The sequence below is a fragment of the Equus przewalskii genome, chromosome 10 (assembly GCF_037783145.1).
Source record: "Equus przewalskii isolate Varuska chromosome 10, EquPr2, whole genome shotgun sequence".
NCBI classification, from domain to species: Eukaryota; Metazoa; Chordata; class Mammalia; order Perissodactyla; family Equidae; genus Equus; species Equus przewalskii.
In genome coordinates, this window is record NC_091840.1 from 9,887,245 (window position 1) to 9,908,222 (window position 20,978).

Here is a 20,978-nt window from a genome sequence, read left to right on the forward strand (position 1 = left end):
CTGGACAGGCAACAGCAGCAGCAGCAAAGGCGCCTGTGAACTTGAGTATCATAAAATTCTAGTATAACAGTGTGTTGAATGTTTACTTTGGCTGCGCTGCCCTCTCAAATCCCCCTTTTCAACTAATATTTTAAAATGTGGAAAGACATTAAAATGGAGATAAATTCAAGGCTCTTTCTGAAAGTGAGCGTCTCTTATGCTGAGAATTCTGAATTTTGCCCTTTCTGCTACATTCAGATTCTCTTCGTTCTGATAATTATTATGACACGCATGTTCAAGTCGCTGCCTGCCTTTTGGCAACCAGCAATTTTACTCTGAAGTAAAAGAGAAACTGGGGGTCAGATACGCTTTTGTAACTACTCCTATTTCATCCCTGACACTTATAATTGGTCCTAAGGAAAAAATGGAATGAATTGGAATTTATCATTGGTGCTTCATAGAGTGTAACAATGAGGCGTTCTTGTTTCAAGCAATGATGTGAATGAAACCCCACACTGCTCATTACTAAGCGTGTTAGTGGAGCAGATAGCTTGACCTTTCTCAGTTTCAGTTTCTTTATTCGTAAAATAGGGATGGTAGCAGCACTAATTCAATAGCAGAATTAAATTAGATAAGGCATAAAAAGCACCCCGCATGGAGACCCACAGACAATACGGTCTCAAGTGAGTTCACCTTGATGATTACTAATACTATTATAATTGATGCCTCTTTCCTTTAAGTCCTACCAACTCCATGCCAGCTGATGTTCTCTTCAGTAGAGAATAAAATAAAGTGCCTTTATGCATGGAGTTTATATTCTACTGGTAGAGATGGACCAATAAAAAACAAATAAATATATAATTTTTCAGGTGATCGGTTCTATAAAGAAGAACAAGCAAGGGTAATAGAATAGGGTAAGAGGTGCTATTTTAGGTAAGGTGGGCAGGGAAGAACTCTCTGAGGAGGTGACAGTTGAGTAGAAACCTGGCTGAAGTGATGGACATTGAACCAGGTGGATATATAGAGAGGGTTACTCCAAGCAGAGGGACAACATATACCAAAGCCCTCTGGGGAGCTCTATTGGCATGTTTGTGGAACATCAAAGGGCCCTCTGGGACTGGAATAGAGCAAAAGCTGAAAGAGCAAGAGGAGATGAAGTTAAAGAGGGAGGAGCATGCAGACCTGGCAAGTCCTGGCAAAGACTTTGGACCATATTGTGAATGGGATGGAAAGAAGCCATCTGAGGGTTTGAGGGCTGGAACAGTAGATCTTATCATCACATTATGAAAGTTTCAATCTGTTCAGGGAGTCAACTGGGGTGGGGAGAAGCAGGAAGAAGAGTCTTTGGCATTGGTCTAGGAGACAGATCATGACTGGGTCTAGGGATCAGTGAAGGACTTGGTGAGAAGTGATCTTATTTGGGTTATTTTTTTCAATTTCAGGTAGAAACAATAGATTTTGATTATGAAATGGATTCTTAACCTTCAATCCATCTGCATTATTTTTATCCCCATTTCCAACCTCAGTCAATGGATATTCATAGGTGACTCAAGATACTCTTGTTTTCCTGGAACCACTCTCCAGTCAAAAGCATAGGTATATCTCTTCCAGAGTGTGGACCTTACTAGCAGAAAGCAGAAAGATGTTAGGGATCAGTGAATGCCAAGTTTGAGTGCCTGCTTTGCCTGTTAGTAACACAGTGAATGTGGTGAATCAGATGAGGATACTAATAATATAACATCTAAGCAGCACATAGTATTCATCAGGCGTTGTTCTAAGCCTGTTTCTTTTATTTACTTTTATTAGCTTTTATTATGATTCTCAGAACGTGATGAGGTAGGTACTAAATGAATTACTCCCACGTGACAGATAGAGAAACCACAGTACACAGAGGTTCCGTGATAGGCCCATCTCATTGATAGGAAGTGGCAGAGCCGTGATTTGTCTGTGGCTGTCTGGCTTCAGCTTTCACAGTCTTAGTAATCTGCTTTAGTGCCCCTCATCCCACATATTTCCCTTCAAAGAGTGTAATAAACATTCATGCCCACAAATAAACAATTGCATTATGTGGTAAATACTACGAAGGAAAGTATGTAGGCATAGTAAATATGAACATGGGGGAAACCATGAACATACCTAGCCTGAGCCAGGTAGCATCCCTCCGGGAAATTGACATTTAAACTCAGAACTGAAAGATGAGAAGATTCCAACTATGCCCAGAGTGGAGGACTGAACATATATGATAGGCATCGAGTCATGAAGAATGTGTGGCATGTCTGGGAAACCAGAAAGAGAACGGTGTGGCTGGGGAAGATTGAGCAATGGAGACCTGCAGTTAAAGAGTCAGGAAAATAAGTGGGAATATTAGGAAGATGCTGTGTAAAGGATAATAGACATCTTTATTGCCCCAAGTGGGACACTTCTGAGAGTGAAGATAGATGTAAGGGCATACAGGCGCAAGCTGGCACTATCTCAGGCACACTAGGAAGTGTGCCCAACTGGAATTTGTGTGAACTGTCATGGAAAGTCATGACTGGGTTTTCTATTACTTTCAAAAACTTATGCTATACAAATCCAACAGAAATTCATGTATTTATACACCAAAAGTTGTGTACCAGAATGTACACAGCCATACATTCATAACTGCCCCAGGGTGAGACCTACCAAAAGGCTTTTGAAGAGTAGAATGGGTATATAATTTCTGGTACATTCAGGCAATAGAATACTACACAGCAGTGAGAGTGAAGAAATTGTAACTACATGCAACAATATGGGTAAATCTCAAAACTATAAGATTTGAGCAAAAAACCCAAGCACAAAAAAACTACTTAACATGTTATTCCATCTCTATAAAGTATAAATGCACAAAAAAATCTTCTATTATGTTTCAGGTCAGGAAAGTGTGGATTTTTAGAGAAGGTTATAACTGGAGTCCTGTTAATATACTGATTTTTGATCTGGGTGTTAGTTACATGGATGTGTTTAGTTTGTGAAAATTCGGAGTTGTTCATTTATGATATATGCACTCTTCTGTATATATACATATATTTTTTGAGGAAGATTAGCCCTGAGCTAACTACTGCCAATCCTCCTCTTTTTGCTGAGAAGACTGGCCCTGAGCTAACATCCATGCCCATCTTCCTCTACTTTATATGTGGGACACCTACCACAGCATGGCGTCCCAAACAGTGACCTGTCCGCACCCGGGATCAGAACCTGCGAACACCAGGCCGCTGAAGCAGAATGTGCGCACTTAACCGCTGAGCCACTGGACCAGCCCCGCTTCTGTATATTATATCTAAAAGAGGCAAGCTATCCTTCCTACTGTATAGAGAATAGAATGAAGGAGGTTAAGAGAAGAGGTTGTCCCATCTTTTACTCATTTCTTGTAACTTCTTTCCGAGATGTATATTTGATATACAAGAAATGCTATGGCATGCTTTGTCAACCTCAGCACTATTGATATTTGTGCTGGATAACTCTCTGTTGGTGGTGGTGATGGTCAGCTCTCTCACACATGGTGCGATGTTTAGTAGCATCCCTGGTCTCCACCCACTAGATGCCAGTAGCAGCCCCCACCTCCAGGACTCACAATTCAGTCTGTCTCTGAACATTGCCAGATGTCCCCTGGGGGGTAAAATCTCCCCTAATTGAGAACCACTGAACTACGGTGATCACAATCTCTGACATTTATTGAATGCTTTTTCTCCTAAGGTCGTTACATTTATTAACTATTTATTCTACCAACACCTCTAAAGAAGGTGCTATCATTTTCCTTGTTTTCCAGTGGAGGAAACAGAGGTACAGATATTTTAGGCATCTTTTCCAAGACATTGTAACTAGCTAATAGGTGACAGTGCCAGGATTTACACCCAGACAGTGCAGCTTCATAGCGCCTGGTCTTAGCCACCATGTTCATCTGCCTTGTGACTCTTTATCTAACACATGATCAATGCTGCACAGCTTGTGCTCAGATTGAGAGGGATGAACCAGGACCTTACGATTTTGGTGATGATGTGTCTTCAAACCTTTCCATTCTTTAAAGTTACACAAAGTTAAGATTCATATTTTTAAGAAGTACTATGAGACTCAAGCTTAATAACCAAGTAATAGTGTGACTCACAAGTTACACCTTAATAAAACTTCAAGAGCTCACAGAGACCAATGTGATTATGGGACAAATTATTCCATTTATTTAAACAGAGGGGAAATATACTTATATTTTACAATTGCCTTGAGTTATATATAAAACTAGCTTCTGGCCCTTTAATTACAGACAAAGGTAGACCCACTCTGAGAGGCTCAGGAATAAGGAAGTGCCATCCACACCTGAAAAGGCATTTCTGCAGGCTCCAGATTCAAGGTAAAGCTCTCCCTTTGAAGCCCATGCCCTCCCCAATTTGTGCTTCTTTGAGCAAATTATTTTTCTGTTGCTGACTAAATATGATCAGGAGTGCAAGAGAACCAAATATCAGAAAGTTTGCTTTAAAAAGCAGTATAAATAGAATGACCAGGAACTAATATTGCTGAATTCTAAAATAGTCACAAACTCACTTCATCTGTGAGGGAATATCGTTACATATTTCACTTACCATGCCTTTGTGGTCCTCCTGTGCGCCGCCAAGTAATGCACACTGCCGTGCTGTCAGCATTGTAGTTCTCTTCCTGAGGGCTGGTATTCTCTGGGCAGATGAATTATGTTGGAAAAGTTGGAAAGTTAGCTGTTTAGAACTGAAATGTATACACAAATAGAACTGTTACTGTAAACGCTACCTAGAGTCCCAGGGCAGCCACTCAGAGCCCCCCCAAAAAAAAAAAAAAAAAATGGGAAAGGAAAAGCAAAAATGTCGTGAGCTATTGGCATAATTCATTCTAGTAAACATATATGTGTGTGTGTATGCGAGCACATATGTAGATATATAGATCAAATAGATACAGTTATATACTTATTGAGACTAGATCCTGTAATTTAAAACTCTTGAAAGCTGTAAGTGTGGGAAAAATGCCATTTTAAAGCCTTTGTTTGTACAGTTTTTAATGCTTGTAGCTCTGTTGGTTTTTCTTCTAGCTATGGAAGTCTAAATTCATAACTGAGGAAATATCCCTCCTTGTTTTTGGAAAAGACATTTTAAGGACTCTTTTGACTATGCCTTGGTAAAGCAACTACTTTACTCAGAAGGGAAAGTTTGGGAACAATGTGGAGTGAGACCCTTCTCAGAATAATATGAGCTGTCTTTCTTGGAGACGAACTTAAAATTCTGTCAAGTGTTTCATTTTATGAACTTGTATTTCTTTCTGTGGGATTTAAGGAAATGGAGATCGGTCTCTTAAGAGAGGAAGGAGTCTCAAGGGTGCCTTCTCTTCAAGGTGAGCACTTTGACAGAGGACCAGGAGATCGGGAGAGAAGCTGTCAAAGTGTGGGCCTCAGACCAGCATCTTCAACATCACTGGTAACGTGTTAGAATTGCAGAATCTCAGGCCTCGCTCTAGAATCAGCAGTTTCACAAGATGTCCAAGGATGTGTATGCACTGTAAAGTGTAGGAAGAACTGGCACAAAGGATCTTCTGTAGACTAGAGAGTGGACTATGGAGTGTAGCAACAGTTATATCTATAATTCATTTTTAAGATTTCTTTGGCTTTACTTTGTAAATTTTCTGCGTTCTGTTATTTTTCAAGTCTTCAGTTCCATGGTGGGTTAAGGGGAGGGCCTTGTCCATGCTTGGAAAAATAGTGCTTCTAGCAAACATTGTTGGTTCCTGTATAGCATCCGTTTTCACTTCCTAAAAATTCGCAGAGTTTTATCCATGTTCGCTTCTCCTCAACAGAGTCAGTGCATTTTGGGTGAAGCTGAACCTGCCCTAGCCTGATGGTGGGTCTTGGTTGGTTCAGCCTATCAGAACATATTATTCCTTGGCCATAGCCATTGGTTCAAGGTGGTCTATTGTCTTAGTCTATTTGGGCTTCTCTAACAGAATACCACAGATTATATTGCTTGTAAACAAGGGAAATTTATTTCTGACCATTCTGGAGGCTGGGAAGTCCAAGAGCAGGGTGCCGGCACAGTGTCTGGTGAGAGCCCACTTTCTGGTTCATTGATGGTCATCTTCTGGATGTATCCTAACATGGCAGAAGTGGGAGAGGGAACTCTCCAGGGTCTCTTTTTATAAGGCCTCTGATCTCATTCATGAGGGCTCCACTTTCATGAACTAATCACCTCCCAAAGGCCTCACCTCCAAATACCATCACAGTGGGGATTAGGTTTCAACATATGAATTTTGGTGGGACACAAACATTCATTCTATAACAGGTATGTAACTTAAGCCAACCAGTTAGGCTGATTCTCGGTACCGTTCTTTGGAATGCTGGGTCAGACACATTCTCTTTCCTGTTTAACAAGAATGAGGAAACGTGGCATTATTGCTACTGGCAGAATTCCATGACCTTGGGGTCATGGGGAGTAGGAATGGAGGAGAGTCAGACATAGCATGAAGCTAACACCCCGAAGGCAGAGGAAGACAGTAGAAGAAAATATGTACTTGATGACACTTTCAAGCTGCTGGTTCATCAATTCTGAGGCCCTCCCTCTAGATGGACTTCCTGTTATGGAAACTGATAAATTCCCTTTATTGTGTAAGCCAGTTTGAGATGTGTTTTTTGTGACCTGCAGCATGAGGAGTCTTAAGAGATACACGGGGAGTGGCATTAGCGTGATTGAAGCCATGCTTGAAACATAAGAAGCAGCCTAAAACGTGCAAAATAGCTATCTGACTCCAGGGGGCTGGCTGACTGATCTGTGTAACGTGTAAGCATTTCTTAAAGAGATTATCAAGAACGTTTGAGGAGGGCAACTCCCATAAAAGACAACTTCCTGTGTTTGAGCAGAAAGAAAACCCAGATTTTTTTTAATCACTAAAGGGATGTGTGATCCTTGAAGACCGGAGATATCTGGGAACGTTAGATCGTATAATAGGTGTGTTACCTTGATTATGGAGTACTTGGCACATGTAAGGGAATGAATCAGATTTAAATTCATCTCGTTTTCCAAATCCCTGTTATAGCCTTAGTAACGAACGCTGGAAAAAGAAGTGTTAGTGAGATTAACTATGGTCCCTGCTCCTGCAGTTTGTCCCAGGGAGTTAACAGATGCTCATCATCTCTTTCCTCCATTACACTTTCTTCTTTCCCCTCCTCTAACGTTTCTGCTGGTCTGGGTGGCTTGCCTAGTGGGATGACACAGGTTCTCATCCTTGAGCTGTCTGAGCCCTTGAGTTTGCTTGTTGTTTTAGTTGCTTAACCATTTATAGTTAGAACTGGACATGAGGATACTAAGAGATGTCCCAGTGGCAAACATACTTCTCCCTGACCCTATTTTATAGCAATGGTTCTATCCTCTCATGGTAAGGACTTTCTGTGCCTGCAGTTTACTAAGATGAGGATCCCAAAATTATATGTAACAGCTTTAGCTTTAATTTTAGTGGAATTCTTACTGTTTCCTGCTGACAGCATCCCCTCTGAAACCCAGGATGTCTAGATCATAGAGCCTAAAGTTGTGGGGACAGGAAGCACACCTTCTCCACATGAGTCACCAAGCATGTGAGTGGGGCCACTCCTACTTCTGCTCTTGATTCCCAAACCCGTGTATTCTACCTACTGGGAACACAGCACCATAGATGAGATGTGGTTTAATATGTATACCATGTTCTGAAAGATGGTACCCCATTGTCACAGGGTGTCCTCTCCAAGCTGGTGCCTGGGCTGAACCCTCAAGAGGCCATGATCTTTCAATCCAGCAGCTTCTGGATGGTATAGTATATGGTAAGATCAGTGGATCCCATAGTCATGTTCCCATTGCTGCACCTTATTTGTAGTAAAGCATGTCCCTTTGTCTGATGTGATGTCATGTGGGATCCCACATTAGTAGATCAGAAACTCTGTGAGACCTGGAAGATTGTTGATGGTTGAGCCACTGCGTACAAAAATTGCAAACCCATATCCAGAATATGAGTCAATCCAAGCCAAGATGAAATATTTCCCTTTCTGACTTGCTACCAAATGGCTGGCTGATATACAGGAAGAACTGGCCCCCAGTAGGGAGGGCCAGCCACAGCCTTGGTCTCTATTGCCAGCAGGCCAGCCATCCACCAGCAGTAATTAAATTAGCCTTGGTGAGAGGCAACCCTTGCTGTTGAGCCTATGACTAACCTCCACCTCGGCCATCCTAGTTAGTCTGCACATGAGCCCATTGCTCAAGCACTGAGATATCCAAGGATATTAGAGGCTGCTGACATCTACTGGCTGTATCATTCTGTCAACTTGGTTATCTCCTCTGCAGTTGGCATTGCTCTTTGCTCAACACTAGTGTGAGATACAAAGATTCTCATTCTTTGTGTTCATTCCTGTTGGATCAACCACATGCCTCTTTCTCAGCACTCCTGTCTCCAATCTTCTAATATTTCCAGGTCCCTATCCAATCAGCCAGGCTATTTACATTGCCCATGAGACTGTATATTCTTATTTCAGGCCATTTTTCTGCTCACACAAAGTGGATAACCAGGTGCGCTGGCCAAAATTCTGCCTGCTAGGAGGTCTTTCCTTTTACTGTTGTCCTTTAGGGCTACTTCTAAGTGGGGCTGTGATCCATTTTTTATTGGTACCTACCTATTTAGCTGATCCTTCTATTGTTGTTTGTGTCCGTGATTCATTCAGATAGATTTGCCTTTTTATGAGCTTAGTGATATTGATTACGAGCTCACCGGTAGATCTTAAACTGTGTAATATCTAAAGACCTGAATTGGATACGTTTCCTCAAGAGAAGACTTGTTTTACTGGCTCCAGGAGTCCCCATTGAATTGCAGTCTCAGCCTAGCATCAGAGTTCCAGATTCAGCTTTGTCCCTTCTCTGGCTGGCTCCAGCTCAGTGTTCCAGTGGTAGCACTGTCCTGAGCTTTTGCCATCAGGGCTACTCTTCCCTCTCCATCTATTTCAGATCCAGTCCACACCTTTTGTGTGACCATCAACATCCCCAAGAGTGAGTGTTGTGTAAAGTCTAGTTGTTTGGCAGTGGGAGGATGCCTCAGAGATCCCCAGTTAGGACCATGGCAGAAAAGGAGTGAATTTAAATTTCCAGAGCATAATTTTGATTGTCATTGAAATGAAGGAGGTTTCTTAAGGATCAGAAATCACAGAAAGTTTAGGACTGAAGGCAGTCACGGATTTCTCTGCCGTGATGTAATAAGAGTTCACATTGTATGCTTTGCATAAATTTTCTCATTTAATCCTCACACGACTCCCATAAGGTAGCTGCTATTACTGTCTCAGATTCAGATGAGGAAATGAGGACAGAGAAGTTAGGTAGCTGGCTAAATGTCACACAATTAGAAATGGTGAACTTGGGGCTTTAAACCCAGATATTCTGACTTTAGAGCCCAGGCCAAGCCACTGTGCCACACGGGCTTCCACAGTGCTAGGATATGAAAAAATGCATTGGAAAAGACAACAAAGCCAAAATAGTCTTGACTGAAGGTGATATTATTATATACCATGCATTTAAGCAACCTGATATTTGAATTGCCGTAGAAAGTTCACTCTGACCATTCATCCATTGCTCCTAGCACTTTCCCAGGAGCCTTATTTTAGTATTTGAATTCTGAAGTCATTTTCAACAACAGACATATTATTAATGTTGAATGTACTTAAGTGTGTTCAGTTTCTATCTTGTATATTGCAGTATTCTGACTGCAACCTACTTAAAAACAGCACTGACTTTCCTTTGAATCTGTATTTCAAATAAAAAAAATAGCTACAAGAGGGAGCATGAGGTGAAGAAAACAATCTATTTAACAAGAAATTAATTTCAATATGGATACTGCAACACTCAGATAATGATGATGCGAGTACTATGTTCAACAGAATAATTTCGAACATGACATCCACTTCAAAGAAACAGCATATAGAACTCTGTTGCCTTGTTCTGAAATAATCAAGAAAACTGCTGAGAAATACGCTAATCTTTCTTCATCAGGTTGGTATATCAGCTTAACTGATACCTTGTGCCAAAAAGTGTTTTTGGCAATGTTTCACCCTTGTTCTATGCCAAGAAACCGCTCCTCGGTGGATAACAATAAAAGGAGGTAGTTTACAATATAAAGTTCAATATGAAAGGAAAGCTAATAAGAAGTAAAGTACATTTAGTATACTTGGCTGAAGGAGCGGAGTGTCAAGCTACAGGAAATCTTCTGTAGTGATTTTATAATGTCTGTGGTCTGAAATAAAATTGCTCATGGAGTGTCCACTGAAGGCACAACGTCCACATTCAGCCGCAAGAGGACACGTGCTTTTGCGTTTCTTCTGTGGGACACGTTTGCTGACACTTTTGATTCCTTGACTGGTGTTTGCATTCTACACTGTGAGCTTTCAACATGATTTTATAGAACCAATGGACAGCTGGGGGCCAGGTGGATGGAACAACGCAAACAATTGTGAGACCACCACGACTTAACAACAAAAAGAAAGCAAAACATCCACAAAAGTAACCAGACCTGGACACATGGCAAATACTTGCCAGCAATACATACTGCTCCCCCCCCACGAAAAAAAAAGAAAGAAAGAAAAGAACTTTTCCAGAAATCAGTAATTTTAAGTGACACACTGCTACCTTCATTAAGTTTAACTTAGATTTGAGTTGGAAAGCTAAGTCTAAAATGATGCAAATAAATAAATAAATGAAATAAGTGAAAAGTCACAGCAAGAATAATTTGAAGCATTCCCTTAAAGTTGCGTGAACTCAGGAGATCATAAAAAGACACAAATCTAGAAGATGGAATGATGGCAGTTACAGAACAGTGCTTGCAGTTTCTATGTTAATAGCACCAACATATACACATTCACACACACGAAATGGGATAAACTATATAGGCAGAGGAGAGCTGTATGAGCTACTTAACTTGTTGTAGCAATCAAAGGTGTAATACAAACAATTTTGAGGCAGGATTTGACATTAGACTTGTGGTCCTGGAAGCAGAAGTATTTTTAAATTTTTTTTGTACAGAGAATTGACCATAAGGGAGTAGGGTTTTTTCATCATCTTCTTTTTCTTCTTAAAGAAACCATAACAAGCGTGACTGAACAAAGAACGAACTTCAAAGTCTTGCTGTTTGGTAGGAAGTGCTTTCGAACAAAAATCATAAACTTGGTCAATGAAACCTTTGTGAGAAGTGATGAACGCCTTGCCCCCACCTCTTGTCAAAGTCATTAAAACGAAAGGAGGGTTCTGTGCCATACAAAAGAATACCTCAGTCAGAGGAAGAGTCGTGTCCTAACAAACCTTCCCTTTGCCCCAAGCACTGTCCTGGCACCGAGCTGAGAAGTGATTTTGCAATACATCACAAATAAGGAAACATGAGTCTGGACTATTTTTTTTCCTTTTCTTTCTTTCTCTTATTTATTTATTCATTTTAATCTGTACCATCCTGTCCTCTAACAGGTCTTTGGGGAATTTCTAAAGCGAGGTCTTGTAACGAACACATGACAGTTGGAAAATCAAAATAGGTTTACCTAAGACAATTGCATTTGTCCAGGCTGGTCCACTGTTTCTTCAGCTGCACTTCACAGGAGTGCAGAAGAAATCTGTTGTCTGAAATGAAGAAAAAACGTCTCCCATCCCTCTTTCCACCTTTCAGATCCCAGTTTGAACACCCGCCTGCACAAATCAGATTGGTCAGAAAAGGCCCAGACGAGTGGCAGAAACATTCTATTTTGTGGTAGACAGCAGTGCTATTTTTGCTGTTTCCAAAGTCAGCCTCTGTAGGGCTATATTTGAGGGTTAGAAGAAATAGTCCAGACCAGAAAGGTTTGGCATCAACCTCTTCACGGAAAGTATAGAAGGATAAATGCAAGGAATTTTGGTTAGGTAGCTATCATTTTAACTAAAATCGTAACTTGATAAATATCTGTAATGAAGGTAATGAATTAATTTGAACCTGTAGTCTACATACTTATCACTTCTGTTTTCGTACTCCTTATATTTCATCTCTGATCCATTTTCCTTCAAATTATGGGTTGCTTTTGACTCCGCTAATGGAAATGAGGTCCTACGTGTCACCCTTGAGTTGTCAAAACAGAGGAAATGATATTTGGCAATTATCAGTCATTTTTTACCTAGATGTTTAGCAATATATTATGTAAATAATGAGTATAGGACACAATTCCTATTTTTTGTGCTGTGGAGCAAAGACAGTTTCTAACGTAGAACGCGGGAAGGAGGGCAACCTGTGCTGACGTGGGCACAGTGACTGATGTTTGGAGTAACTGAAAAATGGGAAGGAAACACAGAAGGTGCGATTTGACAGTCAGCCACCCTGGTGGGGTAAATTCTTATAAATGAGGGATCATCCCTTCACTTCTCACACCCGCTCAGCTTTAGGCAAACAGGGAGATAGGAATTAGACACCTGTAACAATAGAGGATCACAGAGAACCCTTTATGCAAGAATTAGTCCCAGCATGGAGAATTCTGTCTGAGCTACTACTACAGGCTTCTAATTTTCCAAATTATAATGATTTTGCCATCAAAAGAGACTTTCTTAAAGAACAAGTCATTACTTTATTTTCCATCATTTCACATCAGGCTTATTGCTATCAAGTTCTACAGAGAACGTTTCACCAAACAAGAATAAAAAAGAGGAAATTGTAGAAATTAAGAAACTGACCAATAGCACCTTGACTAACCGTGTAATCCTGAGTAATCCATAACTACAACCTTGCATACAATGAAATCCAAAACCTCTGTCTTTACTTGGCTTCCTTTCCCACGATAACTTTGAAAGAGACCAACAACATGAGAGCTCTTGACAAAAGGAAGCTTCCCCTCCATCTCATTGATATTCCAGGAGAAAGTCTTAAGTTGTAAAATATCTAGTTCTACTTAGAGCAGCCTTAAAATGTCTTCATCTCAGCAAGTGAAAGCGCACAACCATATAGTCTGGCTGAAAAAGGATGTAGTCCAATGATGTGATTTCTTCTTCCTCCAGTTGGAAGGATTAAGATGTTTCAAATTCTTAATTCTATTATTAGACCATATGTAGGTCAGGGACTCGGAGATTTACGATGCCTGGTTTTCTTAATCTCCCATGTTTAGTAAAATACTTAAAAATGCCAAGGCATTTAATCATCATATATTGACTTAAGCCTCAGAGTGTTCTTCTAAGAGGGCTTTAGTTCAAAAAGTCTACCTTAAGCACAGGTCTAGACTGAGTAACATATTTGGCTGAGAAAATCAAGTTCACGGGTGTCAATCCTTACCTCTGACATTCAAAAGCCTGCTTCCTATCTCCACCCAGGACTTTTCCAAACTGTAGTGAGCAAGCAATAGGTATATACAAGAAGAATGTTTTAACTTATCAGAAATATTTGCAATGTAATTCAACGCCACCAAAATCTTCTAATCTGATATTTTATTATTAAATGCCGTTTAATAACAAAATCTGAACATTCCAAATGCGTTTTAAAAATCAAAGTGTCCTCAGCCTTTGAGTCTGTCTTCCCCAAACCCTTTGTTGCTGTAAAGATCAAATGATGTCGTAGACGTGAATCACCTAGCTCAAATTTTGACACACAACTGGAGCTAAGTACCTCTAAATCATCCTTTCTCTAAATTACCTGGGAAATTTCACTACCATTTTGGTGTTTTTCTGAAAGGCTAAGCTTTTGATTCTTGATACCTATGACTTAATGTTGGTGAATAAGGCTCCAAGCAAATGCTCATGCTTCTTCTGAATCTATGTATCCAAAAGAATTGAATCAAGATCTCAAAGAGATATAGCACTCTCTTGTTCATTGCAGCACTGTTCACTATAGCCAAGACGTGGAAAGAGCCTAAATGCCCATTGTTGGAAGAATGGATAAAGAAATGTTATATGTACACGCGATGGAATATTATTCAGCCTTAAAAAAAGAAGGAAATCCTGCAATATGCGAAAACGTAGATGAAACTTCAGGACATTATGCTAACTGAAATAAGCCAGTCACAGAAGGGCAAATACTGCATGATTCCACCTATATGAGTATCTAAAATAGTTGAAGAAGCAAAGATTAGGAAGTTAGTTGCCAGGATCTGGGGGAAAGGGAAAATAAGGCATTTCTACTCAACATGTATAAAATTTCAGTTATGCAAGATGAGTAAGTTTAGAGATCTGCTGTACAACACTGTGCCTATAGGTACCGATGCTATACTGTACACTTCAAAATCTCTGAAGAGTACAGATCTCCTGTCAAGTGTCCTTACCACAATTAAAAAAAAAAGAAATTCAGTATTCGCTCTGATATGGAAAAATCCCAGTGTTTTATTAAAACAAAATGGCTTGGCACTTGTCTAAATGCAAAATTTAAAACATAAAAAATATGGTTCAGAAGTCCTTATTTCTTCAGTTTCATATTCCTAAGAGTTTAGTCATTACCTAATAAATTGTCTCATTTTATACGTGAAGAAATTCATGCCCAGAGATATTTTAGAGGCTTCCTCAAGGTTAGAAGTTGATGAGTGATTCAGTAACAAGAAGAAGGTCTTTCCTCTCTGCCACCCAGCCAGAAAGATCAGCGTGAAAAGGAAAGACATTTGCATAGCCAGAGATCAAATTCAACCTTCCCTCCATAGGAAGGGCAGTTGGAATGACCAAAGATCAGACATGTTTTCAGTCTGTTTTGGCACCTGTCCACTCTGAAATCTGTATGACTGAATACATAACGGGTTTTGCGTAGCTGGCTCCTACTCTTCCTGCTAATTTTTTCATCTGTAGGCAAACAGAACATAAGAGACCTGGTATAGAACTTCAAGTAGGTTCCTGGACTCAAACCCGAGTCCTAATCCAGTCTATTATTTTCAGAAGTAGACAGAGAAATGTTTCCTTTGCTCTATTTCCATGTTTACTAGGATACGACATTGTTACACTTGATTGCATCAGAAAATATGGGAAGAGTTCTAGAAATTGACCCTAACACATGATCTCAGAGGACTGCTCTGTCGCCAGGGAGTTTACCAGCACAAACAAGCTCCCATAAAGAATGGGCTGCTGCTAACAACTGAAAGCTGAACCAATGTCCAAATTGAGATGGGAAGGTTTTGATTACGTTTCAATGAATGTATATATGAATATATCTGAATACATCGACTGGAACATCATATCCTCCTTTGCGTATTCCCATGGAAAGTATCGGTTTCCGAAATGCCTGGTATGAGCAGAAGCATCTCTCACTTCACTTAGTACCTTCGCGATGTTTGGCAGGGAGGTGGGATTTGTCTTGGCACCCTCGCTCCTCTTTTGGTGCCTCTCCTTCCCCTTCCCGGGCATTTCATTCCTCACCCCATCAGGTTTTAATCTTGCTCTCATTTTTCAAGTACTTCCCTTTAGGTGTTTGTGATAATGGCTTAAAACATTCTGACTCCCAGAGGTATTAGTACAGAGGTTTAGCATTTTACTATGGAGCTCAGAAACCTGGAAAGCCTTCAGCAAAGAAATTATTTAATGACTCTGGGACAGAGCAGTGGGAGGAAATCTATGGGTAGGCAGCCTTTGAGGGTTCTGGTGCCTACCAGGTCAAAAAGCCTTGGTCTGCCTTCACCAGTGTAGCCCTGACTTCACATGAGGAGCCCTAAAATATCTGGGGGACCAGTGAACGAGGGCCCTCCCCAAAGGAATGGAGAAGAGACTACTGGGGCTGAAAAGAGAAGAACAGAAGATTGAGAGAGCCTCATTTAGAAAACTAAAGTAAAATACACAGCAGTCATTCTTCCGCTCATAAATACATGTTGTCCTTGAATAGCTTCTTCCTCTTTCTTTTCTTCTTTCCCTTTCTTTCTTTCTCTTTCTCTCTTTCTTTCTCTGTCTCTCCCTCCCTCCCTCTCTCTCTCGCCCCCCTCCTTTTCCTTCCTTCCTTCTTTCTTTCTCTCCGTGTGTCTCTGTCTCTCTCTCTCTCTCTCTGTCTGTCTCTTTCTCTTAAATAATATAAGCTTTAACCTTTTTTCTCTAATGTAAACACTTTGTGCAATTTTGAAGGACACTTTCCTTCAAAAATGCAAATGCTGACCCTTTGAGTCTTTGCGTCAATGTCTTGGAAGGAGCTATGAGCATGTAACAGTCAGCTATGCAGACCTCTATGGAAGCTGCCATTCATCTTGTCTTCTCATTTAAAATTTAGTCTTACTTAGTCAAAAAATATTAACTGCCTACCTACCAAATGCCAGGCTCTATTCTAGGTACTGGAGATACAGCTGCAAAGGAGCTAGAAGAATTCTTTCTCTCCACGGAGAATGACAGAAATAAACAATAGTAATAGTGCTGAGAGACATGCTGGTAATTTATTAGAGAAAGGCTGACTAGGTACTGAACATTTCGGTTCACAGGAACTCTATTTGAGATGATATTTTAGCAGTGATCTGAATGTCCAGAAGAAGTCACCAATGTAAATATTACCGGTACAGCTGGTTCAGTCCTCCTAAAAACAGCTTGATGTGTTTGAGGCACAGGCAGAAGGCCAATATGCGTCTGTTCAGTGGGCAAAGGAGAGACCAGCACAAAATGAGACATATGCATGACTCTGGAGGGCTTTGTGGAGGAGAAGAAGCACCTTTGATTGATTTTCATTGCTGGGGGAAACGCTTGTAGAATTTTAAGAAGAGTAATCTAATCTGGTTTCTGTCTTAAACACCACTCTGACTGTATCGAGCAGAGTTTCAGTTGCAGAAGAGCAAGAGACGAAGAAAGGGGTATATCCCAGAGACTATTTCAGAATTCCGGGTAAAAGCTGATGGGCGCTTTGGCGAGGGATGTGGTAGTGAAGATGGAGAGAAAATAAATAGATTTTTGCCTACGTTTTGAAGGGAGAGGATGATTTGGGTGGAGGGATGAGGAAAAGAGATCAATCAAAGATAATTCCCATACATTTGGCTTCAGCAATAGAATGGATGACATTGTGGTTCATTCTGGTAGGGAAAATATATGCAAGAAGATAGAATTTAAAGCAATACCAACAGTCTGATTGTTGTACATTAAATTATGGATACCTATTAGCCATCAGTGTAGATATCAAGAAGGAGTCGGAATTCTGAGTAGAAGTCAGGACTGACCTACTTTAGGGATCATTGGCACTTATGCTGTATTTAAAGTCAGGGAATTAGATGGATCAACTCCCTGGAAAATGTGTAGATAGAAGAGAGAGCTATTCCCATGGATTGGAGTCAACAGAAGAGGAAGGAGCGATACAGAAGACTCTAAGGATAATCTGTAAGGTGAGATTAAAATGGAAAATTTAGCATCATGGGAGCCAAGCGAAGAAACTATTTCAACCAGTCCTTGAATGCTGCTGAGAAATCCAGTAAGATGAGGAAAATAGAAACAATTATTGCATTTGGTCACATGGAGGTGTCATTCATAATCTAGAAAAGGGTGGTTTTTGTGGAATAATGAAATATAAACCCAAATTGAACTACATTGTGATAATTAGGTAAAGAGAAGTAAGATCCCAAGTCACTATCATGGTTTGAACTAATAATTCCATCATCAACCAATTTATCTGGTGTGATCATCGGCCTTGGGGTGACTTACCTGTTGGCGATCCATGGTCTTTGGAATTCATAGAAAATGAAAGCTTATAGTCAGATTTAGTGCATAAATCAGCATCGTATTTCCATCCATGCAAACCATAGCTATTAAGAGCTAGTGTGAGGTCTGCAAGTATAATTTTCCTTTCCTTTCCTTTCCTTTCTCCATCCATCCCTCCTTCAAATCAAATCTCCCACAGACTAATGATCTTTCAGAAAAATAAAATTCAGCCTGCATTAGCCTGGCAAAGATGGAACTTAAAATAAGCTCTGAGGAAATGATAGAAAAGACAAAAACAGGATTCTAGATAGAAAGACTTGGGTTTTAATAAGCTCCATTTCTAAACGGAAACATTTTTGTGACTTGGAAATCAGAGGGACAAATATGCTAAAGGGATAAATGTATGAATGCTGGCAATCAGAGTCTCAAATGAAGAAATAAAACAAGGGAAATTTGGGTTTGTTTTAAACCAATTTTTTGATCTTATAAATGCTTAGCCATAAAAACAATGGAAGTGGCCTTAATGTTCCTTGAATTCTAAAACTCCTAAACCTTCTGAGGGACAGCAAGGAATACCTCAATTTCTGGTGTTAATTGTATTATGGAACAGGATGGCTGGATTTTAATTGATAATTACAAGCCTCTTTTATTAATTGTTAATTCTGACTGTTGTTTTAAACCTCTCTTAGTTTCTTGTTACAAAGGCACATAGAATGCTTAACATTTTGGCCTGGTATGAGAGTGATGGTTCTTCAGTCACATTTTTTTCTTATTTTTTAATATTTTGGAAGTTATTTTCCTTAAAATTTCCAAAGTTATAACCCATTGGTTGGCTGATAAAACATATTGTGAAATAATTTGGTTCCACCAAGTTTTAAATCTTCATCATTTCTCACCATCCACCTGGTGTGGAAAATTGGGCAGCCTTGCATTTAACGATAGTCAATGGTAAAATAACACTCATTTGTTAGTTCCAATGTCAAATTGAAAGTCTTGGAAATTTGTGGAGCTTTATTGTATCTTGGACCTCAATATTGCTTTTCACGGAAAATTCTAGTGAGAAATAGAAGTCACTTTAAGAACGGAACATGACCTGAATCACAAAAAGGAACACACTGGGTGTCCCCAGTTCTCCAGAAACGAGATTCTCTTCTTTACCTTTTAATTATCTCACCTTCTTTCTTTCTTTTTTATTGCTACAAGTCACTTGATTCATTAAAAATTCATAAATGCTTTTACATTTTCTGTAAATAGTAGTTGCAGAAAAGGACTTTCTAACAGAAAAGGCATTACTCATTTTCTCAGGGGAAAAATAACAACCGCTTATTAAACCGTGACATCAAATCTAGGCTGTCCATGGGATTATTAAAAGCCATACGGTGCTTCTTGGTGACTCTTATTTCCATTATTACTGCAATTATTTTTCATTCATAACTGAACTGTAATAGCAAAATATGTATGGAATCCTCTATGACAAAAAACCAAAGTCTCGGTAACAGCGGTTTTAATGATATGGACCTCGAATTAGACCTTAGTCTCATTCGAAACCAGGTAAGACTCACCCAGCCACCCCATGGCACGTGAGGAGCGTGTTCCCAAACATACGTTCTGTTAAGACACTAAAAAGAGGCCTCTCTTAACTTTCTGCATTTGGATTATTAGGCTGATTCTGGTAAAATATGGGGGACCGAAAGTCCTTATAAGTAGCTATTTCAGCCTAGGAACTTAAATGATCTGAAAGAAAGATGTAGATAGCTTTTTTAAGACCACTATGGTGAAAATTTAAACATTTTTATTTGTGTCATTTAATATTTACATTATCAAAGGATTGTCTGAACTTTCCTTCTGATAGGAATATTCTCTTTCCTTTTACATTTAAATTGTTTGGAGTTTCTTATGCATTTGACACTAAGATATATTAAAATAAACTAAAAATGAAAACTTTACACTTTAAGAATGTGTGAATGCTGTATTTTCATGTCCTTGTGAGAATTACACTACCCCTTCGTTTATCTGACAGGGTATTAGACAGCTGAATATCTCGAAATCCTTTATTAAGGACTCGGTGTGCCTAGGTCGAGCCGATGTGCCCCAGTGGGCTTGATCAGACGGAGCTCACTTCCTAACACCCACCGTATGTGTTCGCTTGATGTAATTAGCAGTGTTCCTTCTCTCTGCTCTATTCCTGTCCGGGGTGGAGCTCTGTCCTGAAAGCCTGCCTAACTTACTCATCATTTCTCCCTGGCACTTGTCTCTGTATACATATTTCCAGAAAGTGCCTACGGGTTCTTTTTCTGTCCAGAGAGCTACTTTCTAGAACCATAATCCTCCATACTACAAAACTAACTATAAGTAGTGCTATTAGCTTGAGGGAAGAAGCACATGGGCACAATCGCTGATCAATTACACCACTGGGGTCCCAGGGCTGGGGTGCAGCCTCAGAAGCTTTCTTTAACACTGCCCTCCGGCAGCCACCATGTATCGATTAGACCTGGCATGTGGGAAGAAACAGTTTCCATTCTCCTTTAAAGACTCCTGTGGCTGTGTCCCACCCCCAGATTCCTGCTCTTGTCTTGCAAGTCCTTAATGACGCCCAAGTTTGCCACCTCCATAATTTTCGACTGAGAGTAACCCCTGCAGGGAACAATCCACTAATATTCTCCCATTCCTAGACTTTCCTATTCCAGACTTATTTTCCTTTCCATACTAATATACCACTGAGAGCTTTTGGGTAAGTCATACAGAGATAGCTTCTGGTACATATTATTAGATGGTTAATCGGTCACTACTTAAATATTTTCAGAAATCCAAATCCATTATCTTTTGAGTGTTCAAATTCTTAGCAATATTGTGAGGTTTGGCCAAAGGTGTGATTTGGTCGTCACTCAGGTCCCCAGAGACTGCCTGAAATGGGATGTAGGATAAAATGCTATTTATTCCCAAACTATTCTGCTGAAAGGTATGGGGCTGTTAAATGCAAGCACACCTTTTCAGCATTGGCTCATACCGGGGCACCAGCAGAGCAAAGTTGGAGATAGCAGAACTGATGTTTTCATGCATTGAATATTGCTGTATCAATCCTATGAAGTGCCGACATCCAGGCTATCATTGAAATAATGAATTTTTTGGAGTCTGGTGTGAGACTTTACATGTGTCCCTAATAAATTTTTTCATGATATTATGGCCTGTTGAAATAATTTTGAATCTTGACTTCATTATTTATCATTTAAGACTTCATTATATCCTAGAGGCAGTAAAGCATCATGATTGATGCCACAGCCTCTAGAGCCAGACAGCCTGGGCTCATAGTCCAAATCCAGACTTATTAGCTGTGTGACTTCAGGCAAGTTACTCGACCTCTCTGTGCCTCAGTTTCCTCCAGTTATTATAGCAATAGGGTTTTGT

At 40.0% G+C, this 20,978-nt stretch overlaps 1 long non-coding RNA gene across 1 annotated transcript in view; it reads left to right on the forward strand.

Annotated features, from left to right (window-relative positions):
• Positions 1-4,263: 4,263 nt before the first annotated feature.
• LOC103549956 (uncharacterized) overlaps positions 4,264-20,978 on the forward strand; it is a 61,533-nt gene continuing 44,818 nt past the window's right edge. Inside the window, exons 1-2 of the long non-coding RNA XR_544646.2 lie at positions 4,264-4,342; positions 5,289-5,429. This is a non-coding gene — a long non-coding RNA (uncharacterized lncRNA). The remainder of the gene's footprint in view (positions 4,343-5,288; positions 5,430-20,978) is intronic.